The sequence below is a fragment of the Drosophila arizonae genome, chromosome 4, assembly GCF_054131065.1.
Source record: "Drosophila arizonae isolate 15081-1271.41 chromosome 4, UAZ_ARI_1.0, whole genome shotgun sequence".
Lineage (NCBI taxonomy): Eukaryota > Metazoa > Arthropoda > Insecta > Diptera > Drosophilidae > Drosophila > Drosophila arizonae.
In genome coordinates this window covers 22,345,701-22,366,583 of record NC_142924.1, presented here as the reverse complement: position 1 = coordinate 22,366,583, position 20,883 = coordinate 22,345,701, and the positions used below count along the sequence as shown (strand labels likewise).

Genomic DNA, 20,883 nt, shown 5'->3' with positions numbered 1-20,883 from the left:
TGCTGATTTTCGCTTGATGAAAACTTTTGACACAGACACACAGACACACACATACACAACAAACAAGCCGCCCATCAGCAGCATCAGCAACAGCAGCAGCAGCAAGTGGCATTCCAAGTTTTGTTACGCCAAAAACAAACTTTAGCAATTTATGATAATTCAACGTCAGCTGGGACAGTTCAGTGTTCAGTATACACTTGAAGTACTCACTATATATCGAGAGTGCAGGGGACTAGACCCAGGCCCAGCCCATGACTGAGATGCTGCTAATGTAAGCTGGCAGGAGGCAGGCTGGATGGCAGCAGGCAGGCAGGCAGTCAACCATCAACAACAACTGACAGCTGGCTAGCAGCGAAAAGCTCAGCGATAGACAGACAGAGAGACAAAGAAAGAGAGCGACAGTGAGAGGGAGAGAGAGAGAGATTGATATGCCAAGACAGAATGAGAGAGTCTTAAAATATGCTTGTAGCACACATTAAACTTATTACCCCCACAATATAACCCCTTAACTCTCTGCCTGTCCCTTGCCAAACAGACACACACACACACACACACACATACTACATCTTTACATGCTCAGATTTTGCTTTATAAACAAATGCATACAGCAAAAGGGTTGGCTGCACACAGCACACAAATATCAAAATGCCAGCTATCTATCTATCCAGATGTGTATATATAATGTATACACACATATATATATATATTTGCCTACATGTAGTCGATGCCGCATGCACAGTGCAGTGTGGGTGGGTCGGCGAGTTATTGTCATGTGTTTGTGCCCCGCTCAAGTGCAGCGGCTGAAGTTTTGAGAAAGGTTCTCAAAATGTGCTCCGACAGCTTTGATTTATACTTATGTATGTAGTGGAGCTCATGGGGTTTGCGGCCAAAGCAAAAAGTTCTCGGAACAGAGCAGGTGAGCGTAGGCAGGTGAAAAATAAAAGAAATGCCATTAGATGGGAACTAACAGCCACAAGACTAACTGGCTTCAAAGAACATTTCAAGAGAAGACTCTTCTCATCCAACATATTGTAAAATTATTTCTGAGAAGCAAATAAATTAATATATGGAAAATATATATAGCTTACAAGTTTATGATATATAAGATTATTTAATACTAAGAAATCTTTCTCAATTAGAACATAAATAAATGCAAGAACTTGATTCATATAAAATATTTATAGTACAATGACGTTTTTTTTGAGAATGGTATGAAAAAGATAAGTTTATTATATATGAGATTATTTATTATTAAGAAATGTTCCTCAATAAGAACATATTCCTTTTGCCATGCACAGTTGATTGGTTTTTGAGAGTAGCAAAATGAATAGACGAGAATTTATTTGCAGACTTGCATTCATCTTTGAGCAGCATCTGCTTGATTAGAAAACCCTTTTGGCCACTTACGAATCGACCCTCTTGCTGTCATCTATTACCATTTGGCAGTGCCAAAATCTTGTGCAGCTCCTCCGCAGCCATTTGGTGGGATTGTAAATTGTTTTCCTGCGCTCTGGGCTGTCTGTCTGACTGTCGTTCTCTCTGTCTCTTTGACTGTCGCTCTCTCTGTCTCTCTTTCTCTCTGGCTACTTGGCCTGGCTTTGCTTGGCAGTGCAGCATTTGATCTGTGTTAGAGTCGCCGTGCTCTCTGTTGCCCTGCTGTCTGCTGTTCGGCTTAGTATTCGACGATGTCAGCAGCCGAAGTTGATGCCTCATGTTTTGATTACGTATACGCCGGGCTGCCAGACTTATGCGCCAAAAGAGAAAACGCCAGCGGGCAGAGCCATCAAGCCAGACACCCCTCAGACCAGAGCTCAACCCCTAAACACCAGCTCCGAATCCGAGTCCCAGTCCAAGCCCAAAACCCAATTCAAATTGCAGTCCCCGCACTGCCTGTGATGAAGCTATTGGAATTGGCAGGCTTTCGACTTGAGCTTGTGCAAATTATCGCTGGGAGCGACTATATCAATTAATATAGTTAAAGTGCCTTTCCGACTCGACCCGCCTCGCCTCTGCAGGAGTCGAGCTGCCTGCAGTGCTGCCAAATTTAATCGTTTGAGTTACTTTTGAGGCGAGTCTCTTTGTTGACTCGCCTGTCTCTCCGTCTGTCTGTCGACTTGCCTGTCTATTTGCCTGTCCATCTCATCTTGGAATTTAGTTCAGTTTCTGTTTGGCCGCCCCCATGCAATCTCTCGCAAATGCAGACACTGCAAATTGCCAGTTAATATTTTATAAAAGTAAACAGCAACAAATTGTGCAATGCTCCTTAGTTTCTGCCTGCCAATATATCGTATTATATGATTATATTTGCCAACCTGCTCAGCAGCCCGAACACAGCTGAATGCATAGCTGGCAAACACTGAATTCCGTTTCAGGTTCGATTCCCGGCCTGATTAGCAGCATCCGCAAGCTGCAATTCACCCTTAAAAGCCAATATGGCATTGCATATATGCACCTATATGCTATATTCAATAAATAAAGCCAAATGTATTTGAATTTATCTCTTTGTAGCACGCATTGGTGCATTAAGCTTTTAACAAGTCACTCGCAAAAACTGAGTGGCCCATTAAAATGATTAACAAGTAACTGAAGTGACAGAAGGCAGTGCACGACTAGCAGATACCTCGCTTCATTGAGAAGGCATATATTTCACTTAATGACATATTTGTAAAATAAAACGTATTTATTATTAATATTAATCACTTGATGATAGACTAGACTTGACTTGACTTTACTTTACTTTTACTTTACTCTTACTTTACTCTACTTTATCTTGCACACTCTCTCAACAATCTTAATTAGTACAGGGTATGGAAATATGTGCGCACATCTGCATATTTGACATACCATGCCATTTATGTGTACCAATACGTATGCATATATTTATGTGCAATTACATTCGCTTTGTTATGTTGTGGAGAATGTGCAGTGCAGCGCAAACAATCAAAGCAGTTGGCCATAACAAAAAACGTGGCTTTCGGATTAATGGACAATTACAGTAGTAACTGCTCCTCGTGCACTCTCGCACTGGAGTCAAATAAAAGTCATATCAGCTTCTGCTAAATTAGATTTAATTACCATAGAGCATGCATCAAGTTAGCTCTAATGTTATGCTAAGCACTGTTATTTCGCTCAGTGTATTCCCAGTGGTGCTTAGACCGCAATCACAGCTATTTACCCCTGGGCCAGCAAAGGGCTGTCCCATTTGCATTAAACATTTTGGTCTTTGTTATTCTATTTTTTTTTTTTTTTTTTTTTTTTTTTTTTGTGCTGCTGCTCGAGTCAACCCTTTGAGCAATTTCGGCTGCTCTCTTTGGCTCGGCTGGTCGTTCACTCAATTAATGTCATGTAAGCAACCCACTTAGTTGGTTTCCACTGTAACTCGTGCAACATCAAAACTGACACACACACACACACACACATATAGAGACATATCAAAAGGCAAGCAAATTCAATTAACAAACTTTGCACGTCACTCAAAATTAACTCTGGAGCGTTGAGGCATCATATCTCCCGCTCCACTCACAGAGCAACCCCAGCCAGCTGCCCCTCACTCTCAACCCCCCTTGGAACTGTTGACAAATACCCAAGGAAAAAGTGGAATATATACAGTTATATATATAGAGAAATATATATATATATATATGTATAGAGTATATATGATATGATGACAAAAAGTGTGCGACTATTTTATATCACTTTCAATTGTCCAGCGGTTGCCGCCCAAGCGCTGTTAGCGGCCACGCCCACCCACTGGGGGCGGCACAGCCCAGCACATTATAATATAATGCGTTTTTATAGTGGCTGAAAATAAAGGAAAAAGCAACAGCAGCAGCAGCAGCTATGATGATATAATAAAAAGACGAAAAATTGTATTTGTCATATTGTTAAGCTGATGGCTGTCAGTTTTGGGTGCGCGCTGGCTGATGCTGATTTCTGATTTCTGACGTTGACGCGTCGCCTGTGCTGTTTGGGTGTCGCTTACAGTGCGCTAGTGTGTGTGTGTGTTGGTGTGTGTATTGAGACCACTTTTTAAATACGCTGTGTAACGGCTGCCATCGAAATCTGTTGAATGTGACAGACACACACATACACACACACACACACACACACATACACATACATCGATTCGAAACTAAAAGCAAATTCAAATAAATTTAAAATCCCCTTGTGCATTTTTAGCGACAGTCGAACTCAGCCTCAGACTGTGAGTGAGTGGTTGACTTTCTCTCTCTCTCTCTCTCGCTCTTTCTCTGTGTGTGTATGAGTGGCTACGTGTCGTTTAGCATAAAGGCAAAATGCGATAGGCAAAGTGAGCGGTTGGTCCCGCTGGCCGAGGGCTGTGCGCCCTTAAGGGCTGCATTTATGACACTCCATTTGTCAAGTGAATGAACGGCGCCCCGAATGAAATGAAAGTGTGCAGAAACTGAGGCTTGGAATACGGAATTTGGTTTTTGGAATTGGGATTGGGAATGCGAACGGGAATGGGTTTGCGATTGGTTGTGCTCTTGGGTTACTCACTGACAGACAGACGGACGAAGGGACAGAGAGACGGATAGAGACGGGGCTGACTGTTTGACTGAGTGCGCAATTCAATTGCGTTGAGATTTTTTTCGCAGCCCAGCTCAGCTCAGCTCGATTTCTTTTTGTTTTTGCCCAGGCAAAACAGCTGACAGTCGCTTCGTCCTGTCGTCCCGTAGTGGGAGACTGGAGATTGACAAACCACGCCGGAAAGTGTTTTGTTAAATTTTCTGTTTGGCAATGCTGACATTGACGTTTATTAAGCGTTTTTGACACTTCTGCCGCAACGTTATCTGAGCCACCTACCCACCACCCACTCCCCGCCCGCACTCAGCTAAGACACAACTCAACCACTCAATGTCAGCTGCAGCACTGCAGAGACGCAACATCAACGTCTGTATTTTAAAAGTGTTTGGCATTAATGTTTTGTGCAAAATTATTTTAATGAGCTCTGCGCGGTTGCCGACAATGTGGCTGGCGGGTTGAATCATTAGACTTGAAACACACACACATACATACATTTATAAAATGTATATATAAATAATATATGCATATGTTTGTATATATGCCCGCATTTTGGTTGCCTAGCAGCTGCTCCTCTTTGGCTTTTGTTGTGACAGTTTGATAGACTGTCAAAGTCGAGCTCTGACGATTTAGTTTAGACACAAAGCCAATAGCGATCGAGTGTATGAAAATTCATGTCAAGGACATTAGGAAACACACGTAAATACTAGAGCTGGCGACAAAGTAAATGCGAATCAAGGCAAATCAAAATTATATATCCATTGAATGCCAAATTCCAATTCGTGTAAATGGAGAGTTTGATTTTCGAACTCTGCTAAATTTTAGTTCTGTTAAATTCGATTGTCGCAGTAGTATAAGAGTAGAGCTAAGAGGTTGTATAATGTTATTATTAGTTGAGTGATTATGTTGTAGAGGTAGAGAGAGAGAGACAAACATAGCTATGGTTAAACGTAGTCCTCGGTGTATCTGAGTGAGAGCAAGCTAGCTGCTTAATCCAATCAGATCACTTTGACAATGGTTGAAATTGCATTACATATTGAATTCCAGCAATTCGCGCTTTGACACATATACATACACAGAATAATGTTTTAAAGTATGTAAATTGTGATTTATACATATCTATCTATATTCTAATAGATATTTGAGAGACAGTCAGCAATAAATGCAGTCTGGCAGCACAATACATATTAATATATACATATTAATGTATGTTAAATATATAATTTTTATATATCATATATATGTATGTATGTATCTGTATTTTCATTCAACTCCCAAGTCCCCAGAGTGTGATTTTTAAGCAGCTCTTTATAATAATTTAGCTTTTTTTTCTCTATAAATGTACTCTGAAATAATTTTCTTATGCATGCATAATAAATCTCAATTCTGAAATATTTGTCGCCTGTTGCCAGCGCACACGCACACACACACACCGTTCCCAAACGCTCACGTCCTTTTTATAGCATACTTTTGCGAGCAGAAACGTACAACAAATTTTATTTCAAAGCAAGACACAAATCCTTTGCCTAATTACTTGTCTGGCTTTGGGCTTTGGGCTTTTGGGCGTGCAAGAGGAACTCGTTTCATTTTCGTTTCTATTTCTTTTGCTTTTTTTGCCAATTTCCGCATCCCGTGGCATTTCCTTGTCGCCGCTCCGTCCAGCATCCCCTTTCTATTATTAAGGCTATAAATCCATGATCGCTTTGATATGAGCTGGCCCTTTTTATTTCATTTTTATAAATGCCCAAACGTGCAACGGCCCCCTCGTTCCCCCCTTGTCGTTTCGCTTGCCCTTGCTTCGCTCGGTGTGCTCCAATTTCAAGGCAAATTTACGCAGGCTGCTGCCCGTAAAATAAAAAGAAGCACCAAAAATACTTTACGTAGGCAGATAAAAAATGTAAATATCATTGTTTGCGTCATAGTAGAGACCAGGACCAGGCGCAGGACCAGGAGCAGGCAAGGGCGCCGGGGAGGTGGCACTGTGGCGCTGTGGAGCTGCAGGGCTGGCTGGGGTGGCAAAGATGTTTTTGAACTTGGTGCAAAAAAGGTTAACAGCGACATTTGCCATTGTTTCGCCTTGACACACACGAACACACGCACACACGCACACTCAGTGCCCCGAGTGCTGACTGCCTTTGCATTTCTTTCCCTGATTTTGGACTGTTCCCGGCAAAAGGTTCGACCCCAAGCCCCAACCAAAATATGCCCCAGGGAATGAACACCTTATCGCAACTTATTGCATCCGCCGGCAACAATTTGGAGACGGCCTTGTTGTTCTCTTCTTTCTACACAGGACTTCCCCTCTATGTATATACAGGCAAATATATATGTATATATACGATATATATTTTTTGTTGGACAATTCCGTTTTATACACACATACTTTCGCTTTTATGTTGCTGTTGTTGTTGCTGCTGTTTCTGTTGTTCCCTGCGGCGTCTGCGTAAAACGTTTTAATTACATTTGTATGTTAAAACTCCAATTGACGCCTGCCCGCACGCCCGTCCGCCCGTCTGCCCATCCGTCCGGCCGCTCGTTCGTGCTGTCGCCCCAAACGCTTTTGAACTTTAACAGGGTTGTGTGTGATTGTGATTTTGATTGTGGAGACGGGTGGACGGGGGCGGCTGAGCGTCTCAGTGTTTGTGTGGGCGGCGATTTAGGATATAACTAGATTGCTATATAAGACGTTTTTGATGTAGGTAAAAGGCAATTTGCGCTTGTCGACTGCTTGTGCTTGCGTTTGTTTAGCTCGTCCTCAATTTAATTTAACTAAACTGTCAAATCAAAAGCTCGAGAGCAAGCAAAATTAACCAAGCGCTTAAAGTCAGCTCAGTCCTTGAAAGTCCTTCGCGTTCGCTACTCAAAAGCTGTCAGCTAAAGCGGCTAACACTTGTGTGTGTCAATTTTATTTGATGAAAATACAAACACAAATAGACCGAGTAAGAAAGCGAGAATGAGACTGAGTGAGGGAGAGAGAGAGAGAGAGAGAGTGGGCTGAATGAGTGGCTTGTTGCTATTTGTAGAGCGCCTGATTACTGCCAGGACAGCAGCCCTGACAGCCCTGACAGGCGGTCGCCCTTTTAGTGCCAAGTGTTATCGGTAAACAAATAAAAAAGAAGAAAACAGCAGCTGCAGATACACACACACACACACACACACACACATGCACACACAAAGAGAGCGTCAGTGCGGCACACACATGCCATATTTGTTAACTCTCTGTTTGCTCTAAGGATAATTTTCCAGCCACACACACACCCACACACACACACACACACACACACACGTAGTCCCATTCCATTTAGTCTATTGTTCGCATCAATTCCCCAATCTTAATTCACTCAAATTCGATTATTTCTCGTGCACTCTGGGCACTGGTGGGTCTCTCCTGCCCTTGCCCAATCGCTTTTTATTTCCAGCCCGGGTCCTCTCATTGAGGTTAAAATAAACTTTCGAAAAGGCTAAGAAGTCATTTATTTTTACGTTTAAACTGCAAAAGCAACAAATGAAAGAGAGAACAGCACACACACACACACACATACACGCAGCTGGCAAAAAGTTGCAACAATCAGCAACAGCAACAGCAACAACAATGAAAACAACGAAAATGGAGTGCGCCTGAAAGCTTTCTGGGGCAATTTTCAAACAATTTCCAAATGCTCTGCAATTGTGCAGAGCAAGGCAAAGGGAGACCTGGTCTATGAGCAGGATTCTAAATAGGAAACGTTTAATCGGCGCTTGTTAAGTTAAAGACAACATCGAGGAGTCGGCAGCAGCAGCGCCTCAATCTCATTCAGTTAAGAAGTTGACTTGATAAGCCTCGGCACTTGTCTAGACTCTGGACTTTACTTTTAGGCAGACATTTTTATTATCAATTTGTTATTTGATCTGTCAGCTAGACATTGCATTAGATAAACACAATTGTAAGCGCGCCCCGTATCTGATGCGGCCATCTGCATAATTCGCAGCATTCGCACTCTTGGGAGTTGGCCAGAGTCGAGTGAGCGGCAGGCAACCCCTGTCGCCAGCAGCCAAGCCCGCAGCAGGTGCCCCACTCTCCCACACTCTCTCTCACACTCTCGCACGTATCCAAAACAATTGCTTTACCTGCCAAACAACTCATTGCTAGATTAACTCAATTGCCTTAAATTGTAGCGCACATGGCGTGCGCACCCCAAATAGACAACGAGCAACAACACCAAAAAATAACAAGCGAAAACAAACCCCAATGCGAAAAGGGGGAGTGTTGCATCAGGCCCATCCAATATGGCCAGAACGAATCGAAACGAAACGGAACGCGGCACTCAAGTGTTTTGGGTTTTGTATCTTTTTAAATTTTACTTTTGTGCAATCGGATGTCCAATGTGGCTGGCCCAGCTGGAAAGTCCAATGAGTTTGGCTGTTTGGTCGAGTTGGTTTGTTGGTTTGCTTTTTGCCTGTTATTTCCAGCTGAGTCACGCCGCTGAAATGGCGCCCATTCACACCCCCACAAACACGCACACACACACACTACCACACAGAAAGAGAGACAGCCACCCACACCTGCTGCACACGTGCCTGTGGAGAGCAATAAAATAAAAATTGAAAACACAAAGGATTTATAGCTTCAATAGGTTTTCAAGGAGCTTCCAAGCTCAGCACAATTGCTCACCCACTGCACCTTTTGCGCCTGCCCCACCCAGGCTACACTGAAAACAATAATATTCGCAGTCCATCGAAGCAGATATATATACACATATATATTGTATATAGCCAGACATTTCATTGTTTATGTGTGTGGGTGCGCCACAGATTTTACTTTACTGATTATTTCTTTGCCTTTGCCCTTTATGCAGCTCTCTCTCTCTCCCCCTCGCGCGCTCTCTCTCTCTCGCTCAATCTGTATCTCTCATTTTGTTTCTGTATATGTTTTTTCTGTTTTTTACACTGATTGGTGTATTTTCCGTTCGGTTTTGACGCGCCTAGAGCCATGTGGCTTTGGCTTTGGCATTGAAGGTTCGGGATTTCGATTGGGTCGCTCGGCAAGCTGCGGCTTTTTACCTTTAGCACATGCAAAACAAAAGGGCTTGCAAATTGAGTTTTGTGGGCGGCGCAGTGCCTTAGCGTGATGTGCCGCATCACCAACCGCACCACCTGCCGCACGACCGGCCCCTCAAAAAAGGTGTAAATAAATGCGCTGGGAATTCGTCAGTCAGCCAACTTTTTGCCTTTAATGAGACGGAAACAAACTTTTTCACAAAATAAAAATAACGAAAAACAAAAAAATGAAGAGCCAAAGAAAAACAAATGACAAAGCTGCTTTGACTTTGACAGGATTTTATTTTTTCAAAAATCTGCCTCCTCTCTTCTGCCCTTCTTTGCTAACTTTTGCTGTTTCCCTCTCTCTGTCCCTGGCTGTCTCTACTACTCATTTTCCCAGCTGGCTGCTGCTTTTGATTTTTTTTTCTTTCTCTCTCTCCTTTTCGGGTAAACCAAGTGCTAGAGCAATATAAAGTTGTGGCTGTTGTTGGCAAAATAAAAATGAAATTACTTTAAATTTGTCACAATAAGCTACCGCAACGCTTTCTAGCCAGCATACCCTGCAGCGGGCATATCTAGTTCGTCACACAATAAGGCATTTAAATAGCTGCTGCCAGCTGCTGCTGTGGAGTGAGCGGGCTTTCTTTGTTAATTGCTTGACTAGTGTCCACCACCTGCGTCTATTGTGGGCTCCGGGCTTTATGGCTCATCTTTGAGCGTGCAACAAAGGCGAAAGTTAGGCCTCAGCACAGAATGAGAGAAGGCAAAGCTTGACTATATTTGAGAGAATTTTATGACCATCAGATTCATGTGCCATAAATATCTTATAAGATATTCAGTTATGTCTAGATTGGAGTTTACGCTTACATAATATATCCTTGAATAACTTTGTGACGATCTGGCATCACTCTTGCGTTACTAATCGATATATTCGATATATAAATTTAGAAGATTTGGCTATGTTTAATAACAACTGTTTTATAGAATTTGATGATCATCTGATTAATTTCTTATTAGATATTAAGAAATGCTTAGCTTCGAGTTTCTTAACATATCCTTGAATACTTTTGTGACGATCTGAAATCGCTCTCATGCTACTAATCGATATATTCGATATATGGCAGCCAATGAGAGTTCCATAAATTTCTATTAAGATACCTTCGACTTTATTTTTACGTCATTTATACATACCCTTGAATACTTTTGTGGCGATTTGGCATCATTCTTATGATTCCAATTGATATAGCCGATATATGTTGCATTTAATCAAATTTAACTTAATCAAAATAGTTGGAGATATCAGCATCTTCATTCTATTTCTTTAACCAGAAGAGTATTACATCTTCGGCAAGAGTAACTTTAGAACTTTTTTTTTGCGTTTTATTAAAATTGTTTCAAATTGAGGTCGCTCGGTTATGGTCGCGACTAGAAGGCAGCGGGAGCCACGCGCTGGGCACCTAGCCGCTTCTAATAGCACAACAAAAAGCACACTAATGGACCATATTGTGCTTGTGTTTTCTTTTTCTTTCAGTGTTTTTTTTTTTCGCTCTCTTATTTTGATTCTACTCCGGCCGGCGTCATTTTTATTGCGAATTTAGGCATCATTAGTTACGGTTTTTTAATAAAAATACAAATACAGCAAGTACCAAAAATATTAGATATGCCCAGCATATTTTTCCTCTCAGCCCGACGCCAGCACGAAAAAGTTTGATTTGTGAACATGAAGCAATATAAGTGCGCCTTTGGGTGCCATTGTGCTGGGCGCGCTTTGTGGTCAAGCTTTGTTGGTCCAGTCCAGGCCCAGCCTCGCTTCCGAGTCGGCCTTTAAGTGTCCCGGGCAGAAAACTTTGTTAAGTTATACAATTTGTTCGGCAAACGGACAAATGTATTAGCAAAAGAAGTTGTAGAAATGATTTCGGACTTTACAATAATGGGCAAAAATGGATTTAATAGAATTTCGAGTTGGACCTGAACAGCGAGCTCTCTGAGGCGTAACCAGGCTGATGAAAAGATTAACAAAAATTGAATAGAAAATGAAATATTATGGATTTTATCAATGAAAATATACATTATAAGTGAATTGTTGAGCCGAAACGGACTTTTAAAAGAGGAGAAAACAGAAATTGAGCGCCAATATTTAAGCTACAGAATGAGAGCGCAAAATATTTCAGAAGTTTAAGCTAAAATATATTTTGAAATATTTTTAATAATAAGAAACAAAGGCTAAAGCATGACATTTTGCTGACAGAAAGAGATCTCTAAGCCAACAAGGAATTTAAATTATGTTCAATAAAAATAAATTCTGATTTTCTTATTTGCATTCACGTCTTCTTATAATTAAAACTAATCGGCTTCATCTATAAGCTTTTTTTTCGAAACATATTTATACATTTAAATATAATTCTTAAAGATGATTTATGTGGCCTTTTTATTTGCTTATTGCAGCTTAACATATTCCTTGAGAAACGCGTCATTTCTGCTGAGCTGCGGCACAAAAATAATCTGCGCTGCCTTTTGAGCCACTTCTGCTAATGACCCCTAGCGCATTTGGCCTTAATCAAGTCTGTGGAAGGTGCCAGGCGTATGCCATTAAGTGCACATAGCTGAGAAGCTTTGGAGAAGGAGAGAGAAGAAGAAGATGAAGAAAAACGCCGCACCCTTCGATGTGGAAAAACTCTAAACAAACTTAATGCCAAGCAAACTGCACTTGCCTCGAGTCGCAGCAGTTTATGAGCCAGCAGCGTCCGGGCAGCGACCACTGTGCAGTGGTTGGCGGTTAGCGAGGGTCGCGGCGGCGGCTCTCGGGGTCTGTCACATTTTTTAAATGCGCGTAGAGCCACAGAAGCCACGGCCACTTTAACACCTACCTAAAACTCCAGCTGCCGACTGCCGACTGCTGCTGCTGCTGTTGCTGCTGACTGCTGCCGACTGTCGAGCGACAATCATTTTTCATGCTAAGCTCCAACGTCAACCGTTTGGTTTATGGCCTTAATCCTTTTCTACATAAATGAAATGACGGCTGGACTTTGCCGTCCTCGCCGTCTCCGTCTCAGACCCAGTCCAGAGCAAATGCCGCGCATTTCATCATTAGTCAGCGGCCATTAATGCCCAAGCAGGCAGCCGGGCAGGCGGGCAGCCAGCCAGCCGGCTACTGGAGATTGGGGATTTAGAATTGAAACTGGGTGTGGAACGAGTCGCATCTACGCATATCGACGCATGCAGCAGCCTACGCATCATATAAATACTAAACCATATATATATAAATAGCTATATATATACATATTTAAGTACTTGCTGTACTCGCAGCTATATATACTAATCAAGAGGCTGACTAAGTACCCAGGAAATGCCAAGGTTGTTGCACTCCAACTCCAACGTCCAGTGGCTTTTAATTAACACACAGCCGAGACGGCAGGGGCTCCATTCCGGGCCGTCATCAGCTGCCTCTGCCTCTGCCCCAGCCTCGGTCGCTGCCTAAGCCTCAGTCTCATCATCATCGGCATTAACAGAATATTTTCATATATATATTTTTTTTCTTTTGCCGCCTACCGCCTGCCGTTAGCCGTAGCTATTTTCAAATCAATTCCATGCAGTTTTTAATATATGAACACACACACGCGTACGTACGCAGACTCGCATGGCCTATGACTAGATGGCTTCCCTTTCCAATTTCTCGAAATGATGTCATGCTGCTTCTCGGCACTCGCAGTGAAATCCGCTCGGGGCATAAATGCGCACAGCGGGCGGCTGTTTAGCGCTTAATTAATGATGAATATAAAAATTGCCGCATATATGAGTTGCTTTCTACACAAATACTCTCACACACACACACACACGCATACATGTGCATATCTGTGTGCGTACATCTAGATACATTTAATGGAAATTTCTAATGGAACGTTGCGACACGCACTCCCAGTCACATTTCTGGATCGTGCAACGTTGCGGGGGTGAGCAACAGTTGCTAGCAGCATCAACAACAACAGCTAGAGCAACATTTGCCAATTTTCTTACTACATTTTTTCTCTCAGTGTTATTTAGGTTGCGATTTTCGCGATTTGCGCTCAGGCCTTTCAAAATCTATACATAAATATGCTTTCACGGAGCTCCCAAAGATATCAGATACTTTTTTGCTAGTTTATTATTTTCGTTGTAGTTGCTGTAGTTGTTGTTGTTGTCGTTGGTGAACCGTTAATGCCAGCAACTCGTATCAGATGCAGATGTTGCTCTTGCCATGGCTGTTGCCACAAAGCTGCTCTGCTCTGCTCACGATTGTGCGTCGGGTACTACGATAAATTGATAAGTTTTGCAGTTGCTTAACGGGGAGACAGAATGAGCGAGATAGAGAGAGCTAATATCGTAATCTTTGGAAACATTTTATAAGGATATGCTATAAATAGTAAAACTTGTAATATTTCTAGTGCTTTAGTACTGATATTTGTCAAGGCCTTTTTCGCAGGACTCAAGCCTAAGCGTAGAACCTAGTTTTGATTAGAAATATTTTTTTTTTTATAATTAATTAATATAATAATAATAATAATAATAATTTGAATTTTTATTTTTGGTAAACAATTATATTTTTTAAATTTTTAATGAATTAATATAATAATGAATTTATAAATTTATTAATATTGATATTTACATATATGTAAATATAAAATTTTATTTTTGGTAAATTTTGTTTTGTTTTGGTCTTTATGAACAATTATATTTAAATTTATTTTTAAACAAATAACATTTTAAATTGAAATTCATATATAATATATATGCATTTAAAATTTTAAAAATCAAACAAAGAAAAAGCATGATTTTAAAATTTTGTATACAATATAAATTGGTATTTATTAAAAAATATAATTCATTATAATTATTCATAGTGATTATTATAAATCATTATATTCATATATTAATTATTATTATTTATACGATTGAATTTGCATTATTTTAATTAACACTGACTGATCCTACGCATAAAATAATATAAATCATGGTCACATAAGTTTCTGAACTCTTAAACTGAAAAAAATACAACTAGAAACATTCTTACACGAATGCAGTCAACTCTCTATTATGTAGAATTGAAAGCAATTCAACAAAATTATCTTTCTAGAAATCTCTAAAATCATTTTTACTAGAATAAAACGCCATACGAAAAAAAAAAAAATAAATAAATAAATAAATAAATAAAAAAAAAAATCCGATTGGTAATACGGGCTCTATATCAAATTAATGGTATATAATAATATAATATAGAATAGTTTCAGCTTTAAGAACAATATTATGTTATCATGCCTCTACCAAAATTTGCACTTAGACTACGCATATTCACACTCATATTCAGGCTAAAGCAAGAGTATGTTTTTAGCTTTCCATATATTATTTGTATATGCTTGTCTCATAATCAAAATGTGATTAGCCTGAATGCCCAGATAAAAACAGCAACAATGACAACACTGAGCCAGCTACAGCCTGGGAAGAAATGCGCAACAAGCAACAACAACAACAATAACAATTACAAAAATAAGAAAAAACACACACAGCTAACATACAAACACACTTAACGTGTAAACATGGCTAAAAGAGCGTTGACCATATTCGGGGCGCTGCTGTTGATGTTGTTGCAGTTTGTTTTGTTGTCGCACGCAGCACCAGAGACGACAACAGGTACAAACAACGACAACGACTACAACAACAACAACAACAACAACAACGACGACGACAACAGCAAGGAACGGTACACGTTAATATGACTAGCGTAATTCTGAGAGTGGAACTTGAGACTGCGGCTGTCTGGAGACCAGGCCAAGATGCTGCGCTGCACAATGGAAAACCGGTTCGCTTCGGTTCGGTTTGCTGCTTGTGGGCCCATCATACGACATTATCAATATAATCAACAGGTAGTGCCCGCTCTGCCTCCGCTGCGCGGCGTCGATCTGCTTCAGCTGCTTCTAAGCCTTTTCAACGCTCATAAATTGTTCGAGTGGCGCAAAAAAATATTTTGCAAACGCAATGCGAGGCATGCGGGAAAGTCAGCTCACATGAAAGGAAAGTATTGGCTGCGCCCCAGAGGGAGGTGGAGAGAGGACGGGACAGAAGTAGAGAGAGAGAGAGGCGTCTTTGGATGGGTACCAGGAAAATCTTTCGCATACGGCAAACGGTACTTTTTGCAATTATCATCGTTGTCTTTGGGGTTCGAGAAGATGCTGCTGCAGCGCTAAAGCAAATATGCGCACTTGGCATTGTATGCGAAGACCGAAGACAGCTCAAGACTTGGCAAGACAACGCACTAATAGCCCCAGTGACTGGGCCTCGGCTCACTCCCCTTGCCGAGCTCCAGCCAGCAGCAGTATGTCCTCCTTTTCGGCTTGCATGTGGCAGCAATACACGCACACACACACACACACGCACACAGATGCAGAGGCAGCAACTGAAGGCAGCTGCGGCAACTGCGGCGATTGTGGCGGCTGTTTTGCGGTCTGGGGCTGAGGTTTTGCGTTATGGCCATGGCCATGTGTAATAGATTATCAAAATGCCAGGCCCATAGACACGATGCCAACGGTTTATGTCACATGAATGTAATGAAATTAAATTTCTCTCTCACAGAGAGAGAGGGAGAGGGAGAGGGAGAGGGAGAGAGAGAGGATGACTTGAAGCCTTAGACATCAGACAAGTTATTAAACTTTGGCTTGCCTTCGTCCTCGACTCGACTCGAGTCGACTCGACTAACTGCGATAATTTTAAAAGTCAACTTTGTAGCAGCCAAAACCATCTACGCAAGATTGTGCAGCAAGTGTGCATATTTACTTCCTGTAATTGAGCATTTATAGCTTTTATGGCCTAACGGATTTAGCCAGCCAGCCAGCCAGCCAGCCAGCCAGCCAGCCAGCCAGCCAGCCAGTCAGGCAGTCAAGCAGGCCATCCGACAGGCAGTCAGGCAGTTAGGCAGTTTGGCATTTGGGCTCCTTCTCGAGCTCGTCTGGGTAATTGCAGCATTCTAACTAGTCTTCAGCTTAGGCCATGAGCCATGAGCATGCAAAGACGCTTAAATCAATTTGATTATAAAGTTTATGCATAAATTGTGAATTGATTTAGCAGTTAATTGATCAGCACTGATGACATTGCCAATTGATTCGACTGCCTTGCAGTATATTTGTAAATTGATAAGCATGCGACAAATTGGACAGTTGGCCAGCTAACACATGCATAGTTAATGCCCTCGGCCTTAGCTGTGTCAATTCCAAAAGGAGTTGCCAATTACTGCAGAAGCTGCAGTGGCAGCCGAAGTGGCCAAAGGCGAATTTCAAATTTTGCTCAAAAATTCAATTTAAAATGGCAGCTTAAGCGGTAGTAAATATATTTATATGTGTATTTTCTTTTCTAAGCTAGTTTATAAAATCAATTTGGTTTAGTGCTGCGGCAATTGTTTATGGCCTTGGCAGTTGCGTAAGCCGCTTCACATGATATTTTCTGAGGCATATTAAGCAATCTCTTCTGTTCGGTCGCGCGTCATGTGTTTTGTCAGCAGAGCAAATAACAAAGCACAACATGAATGCCTTCAATGCTTGGCGCTTAAACGCACTCATTGATATAATATGATCTTAAACTAAGCCCTCGACTTTGTAGCAGACGATACACATACACATAGGCAGACACACACCCACGCACAATTGAGGCAATTTGCTGTCTATGTATTCTCGGTATTCTCATTCTATTGCGGAACAATTCATGTAATAAAAGACCTCGGGCTCTTAGGCAAAAGCTCAGAGCAACAAATATACGCAGCATAAAATTTAATAACAAAATGTTTACGCGTCTACTAAAAGAAGAAGACAAGAAATTTAACTATTATTTATACGCCTGGCACTCAATGCTCGCTCATTGAAATTTGTGGGAGGTATTTTGGGGGCGAGCAGCGAGAACGAGAATGAGAATGAGAATGAGAATGAGAACTGGAACGGGAACTCATCTATATAATTTGCCGGCATGTATTTATGATTTATTGAGTGTGTGTGTGTGTGTGTGTGTGTGTGCGTAGGTGTGTGTGCGCGTGTGTGCGTGCCTACAACAACTACAAATAGTGCTTAGGGAACAATAGAAAAATGGATGGCCATTGAGAGCGAGCTCAATGCCCAGCACGCGAATCGTTTCGTCGCTTAATAGACAGTTACAGATACACTCGGTGTCTGTGTGTGTGTGTGTGTGCTAGAGTATCAAACACGCACACGCACCCAGCAGCAGCAGCAGCCACACCAGCAGTAACAACAACAACAACAGCAAATTGGATAATGTCTATAAAAACTAATTGAATTCTAAGCGCTCAGCACGCTATTCGCATTCTTCAGCCAACAGCTGTGAGAAAGTAACAAAGAAAGTAAGGGAGAAAAAAAAAAAGAAATGTAGAAAAAAAAGAAATATATATGTATATATATATCTAGTATCCCCTCCCCACCCGCAGCAACTATAATAAAAAACTCGTCTCAAGTGATGACATGCAAGCTGTTGTTTGTTGTTTAGTGTAGTGTGTGTGGGCAGCAGTTGTTGTGTAATGTATAAAAAAAAAGCAATTTCACACAGAAATGTACGCTGAGCACCATATAGAGAATACGCTGAGAAACAAAAAGCTCATTACTCATATGCCAATCAAGGGTCCCGAACACCGAATACCGTCTCCCCAGTCGGCCGACTCTGTCCCGGCTGTTAAGTCCGAAACCAAACCCAAACCCAAGACTCAAACTCAAGTCGATTGTAAGCCGCAACGCGCACTAGCTGACCCCAGAGATGTTGTCGATGCCTTGGCTTTGGCATAATTAATCATTCACTTATAATTAACAGCGCAGCGCGTCTAAATAGAACAACTTGCTAATGTTAACGTTAATGTTCATCTGCTGCCACATCGACAGCTAGACAGCACTCCCCAGCAAAAACTCGCACACGTCATGCCGCGGTCAATGCAAAACTTCAAATTGTTTACCACCAAATGGTTTCTCTTCACATTACTTCCTAATTTTATACATTTTTTTTTTCATCCATTTTTCTGACTTGCTCCCAGCAGGAGCATATTAGCTTGGGCGTTGGACCTAATGGCTTTTCAAAAAACGTAAGCTGAGAACTTTTCACAAAGCTCTAGAACATTGTAGATCATTATGAAAAGCCTAACCAATGAACGGATTTGAACCCGGAACTGTTAAAGTATATCTGTTGATGCTGCCAATAAATAGTTTCAATTGAGCTCAATTTATTATATATGCATATAAAAGATATAAAAAAAGAATTTTATATAATAATAAATAAATATTTATGCATACAAAATTTATATATAAGAACAATACCAATTTACTCTGATTTCCTATTTTCAATCCATTCAAATCCTTTTCTCTTATATTAAATAAAAAAAACTTTGTGTAAAAAAAAAAAAAAAAAAAAAAAATTCTGTGTTACGAAAAAAAAAAAACAAATAAATAAATAAATAAATTAGCCTTATAAATAATATAAGTCTAATTTACTTCACATATTCAAAATATATATAAACGTATAAAAATTGTTTAAATATTATTAAATTCTTTGATTGAGATATGAAATTGAAATAATTAAAAGTTGCCATAATTATATTATGATACATTTGTAAAAATACTTAGCAAAAAATCAAATATAAAATTTATAATAATAAATAAAAACTTTTTCTAGTGTCTAAATTATTAAAATTTTTTTTTACATTATATATATCTGAATTTATAAGAATGTATAAGTCTATTTTTAATATATTAAATAATCTAAGTTAATATTCATAGCATACACACAAAAATAAGTTCATATATAGGTATATGTTTTTGTAAGTTTTATTTAAGCTGTCAAAACTTATTCCCAATTCAACAAACTCTCTACACAAACACTCTCTCTCTGGGCAGCAGAGCATTTGTATGTCGTTGTGGCATTAGATGATTGTTTCATAGCTTTTGCTGTGGCTCATGCAGCATAACCACTTGAAAATTGGATGGACAGCTGGTCATATGGATATTGAATAGATATGGAGCCCAGCCCAACTCAGCCCAGCCCAGCCGAGCGCAATCCAAACCGCGGCCAGTCAAGCAGTCAGCCACTCAGTTGAGGCTGAGTGATGTACTACGATGGAACGCAACGCCACACAGACAACGACATCGACATCGACATCGATGGTCATTAGCAAAAGATGACGACGATGGAGCCGGAGATGAAGCTGCAGATGGCGATGGCGCTGGCAATCGGTGATGTTGCGTACTCGTAATTCTTCTATAATGGATCTGTTATCTCTCTGTGCTTAATGGGTTAGGTTAGAGCCGAAGGGGCCAAAGCTTTTGCTGTCGGAGGAGAAGGAGGAGATGCAGGGGCAAAGCGCGTACGGCATTCGCTGCGAGGCAAAGATGACTGACAGCTCTTGTTGGTATGGCTTGCCTGGTTGGCTCTGCCGGAGTATACTTAAAATTTGAAATTAAATAATTAGTTGCTGGCTAAGTTTTTTCCCCGCTCGCTCGTACGCCACTTGCCTGACTGACTAGCTGCCTAGCTGCCCCACTGCCTGGCTGGCTGGCTGGCTGGCTGCGTGGTCCGAGCAGTGTAATGACCTTTTAAGTACTTTTAAGATACTAATCGCCTGGTTCTCTAGCTAATGGCTTGTTGTGGCTTGTTTTTGGGGCTTGTACTTCTCGTCGCTGAAACGAGAGTGCAACAAAGTCGCCACTTGGATGGCACTAATTAACGTCAGAGCGTTGCTTTAGGGCTGCCGAGCGTTAAAACCCATTTTCGTAAAGTTTCTCTGATGCGTATTAATTAAAATTTTGATAAGCGCCAGCCTCCGCCTCTGCCCGTTCCAATAAACTTTCAAAATAAATTACACAAATTTGTATTTGGGTTTTTTATGTGGCTGTTGTCGTGCCTCGCTTTTTGTTGTCGGGCCTCCTCTTCTAGGTGTGGCGCTATTGTCGGCTGCGGCGGCATGGCTTATCGCAAAGTATCTACAAATAATGGACGACTAATAGGCATCTGCCCCCAACACCCCCCACCCTTTCATATGCCCAACGGCTTGGAGCTCTCAAGCATTTTGTCAGGCTTTAAAACGAGCGCCATTTAGCAGCTGCTTGCTTAGAGAGCTGTGGGCGAAAGTGAGGCTTGTGTGGAATGTCTAGAACCGTTGAGACTCCAAATATTGGATTACACGTTAGTAGAATTAGCCTGAGAATCAGATGATGGATGTATTGAGGCTATTGAATTACATTTTGAAAAGAACAATCTATGAGTAGGTATGAATATTTAACTATTATCAGCATTGTTGCATTTCAAGGATTTTGC

At 41.1% G+C, this 20,883-nt stretch overlaps 1 protein-coding gene and 2 long non-coding RNA genes across 5 annotated transcripts in view; 1 reads left to right on the top strand and 2 right to left on the bottom strand.

Annotated features, from left to right (window-relative positions):
* LOC149269411 (uncharacterized) overlaps nucleotides 1-18,945 on the top strand; it is a 40,676-nt gene extending 21,731 nt beyond the window's left edge. Inside the window, exon 3 of the long non-coding RNA XR_016270074.1 lies at nucleotides 12,007-18,945. This is a non-coding gene — a long non-coding RNA (uncharacterized LOC149269411). The remainder of the gene's footprint in view (nucleotides 1-12,006) is intronic.
* The window catches only part of olf413 (DBH like monooxygenase olf413), a 153,444-nt gene that overhangs the window by 59,759 nt on the left and 72,802 nt on the right, over nucleotides 1-20,883 (bottom strand). The gene's annotated exons all lie outside the window — the stretch shown is intronic.
* LOC149269412 (uncharacterized) lies at nucleotides 3,230-12,896 on the bottom strand. 3 transcript variants are annotated; one of them, XR_016270076.1, is made up of 3 exons: nucleotides 10,753-11,757; nucleotides 10,429-10,658; nucleotides 3,230-10,335 (listed from the first exon to the last, which is right to left on the bottom strand). It is a non-coding gene; the product is annotated as an uncharacterized LOC149269412 (long non-coding RNA). The 3 variants fall into 3 exon arrangements; XR_016270075.1 differs by having other exon boundaries at nucleotides 3,230-10,658; nucleotides 10,753-12,896; XR_016270077.1 differs by having other exon boundaries at nucleotides 3,230-10,655; nucleotides 10,753-12,896.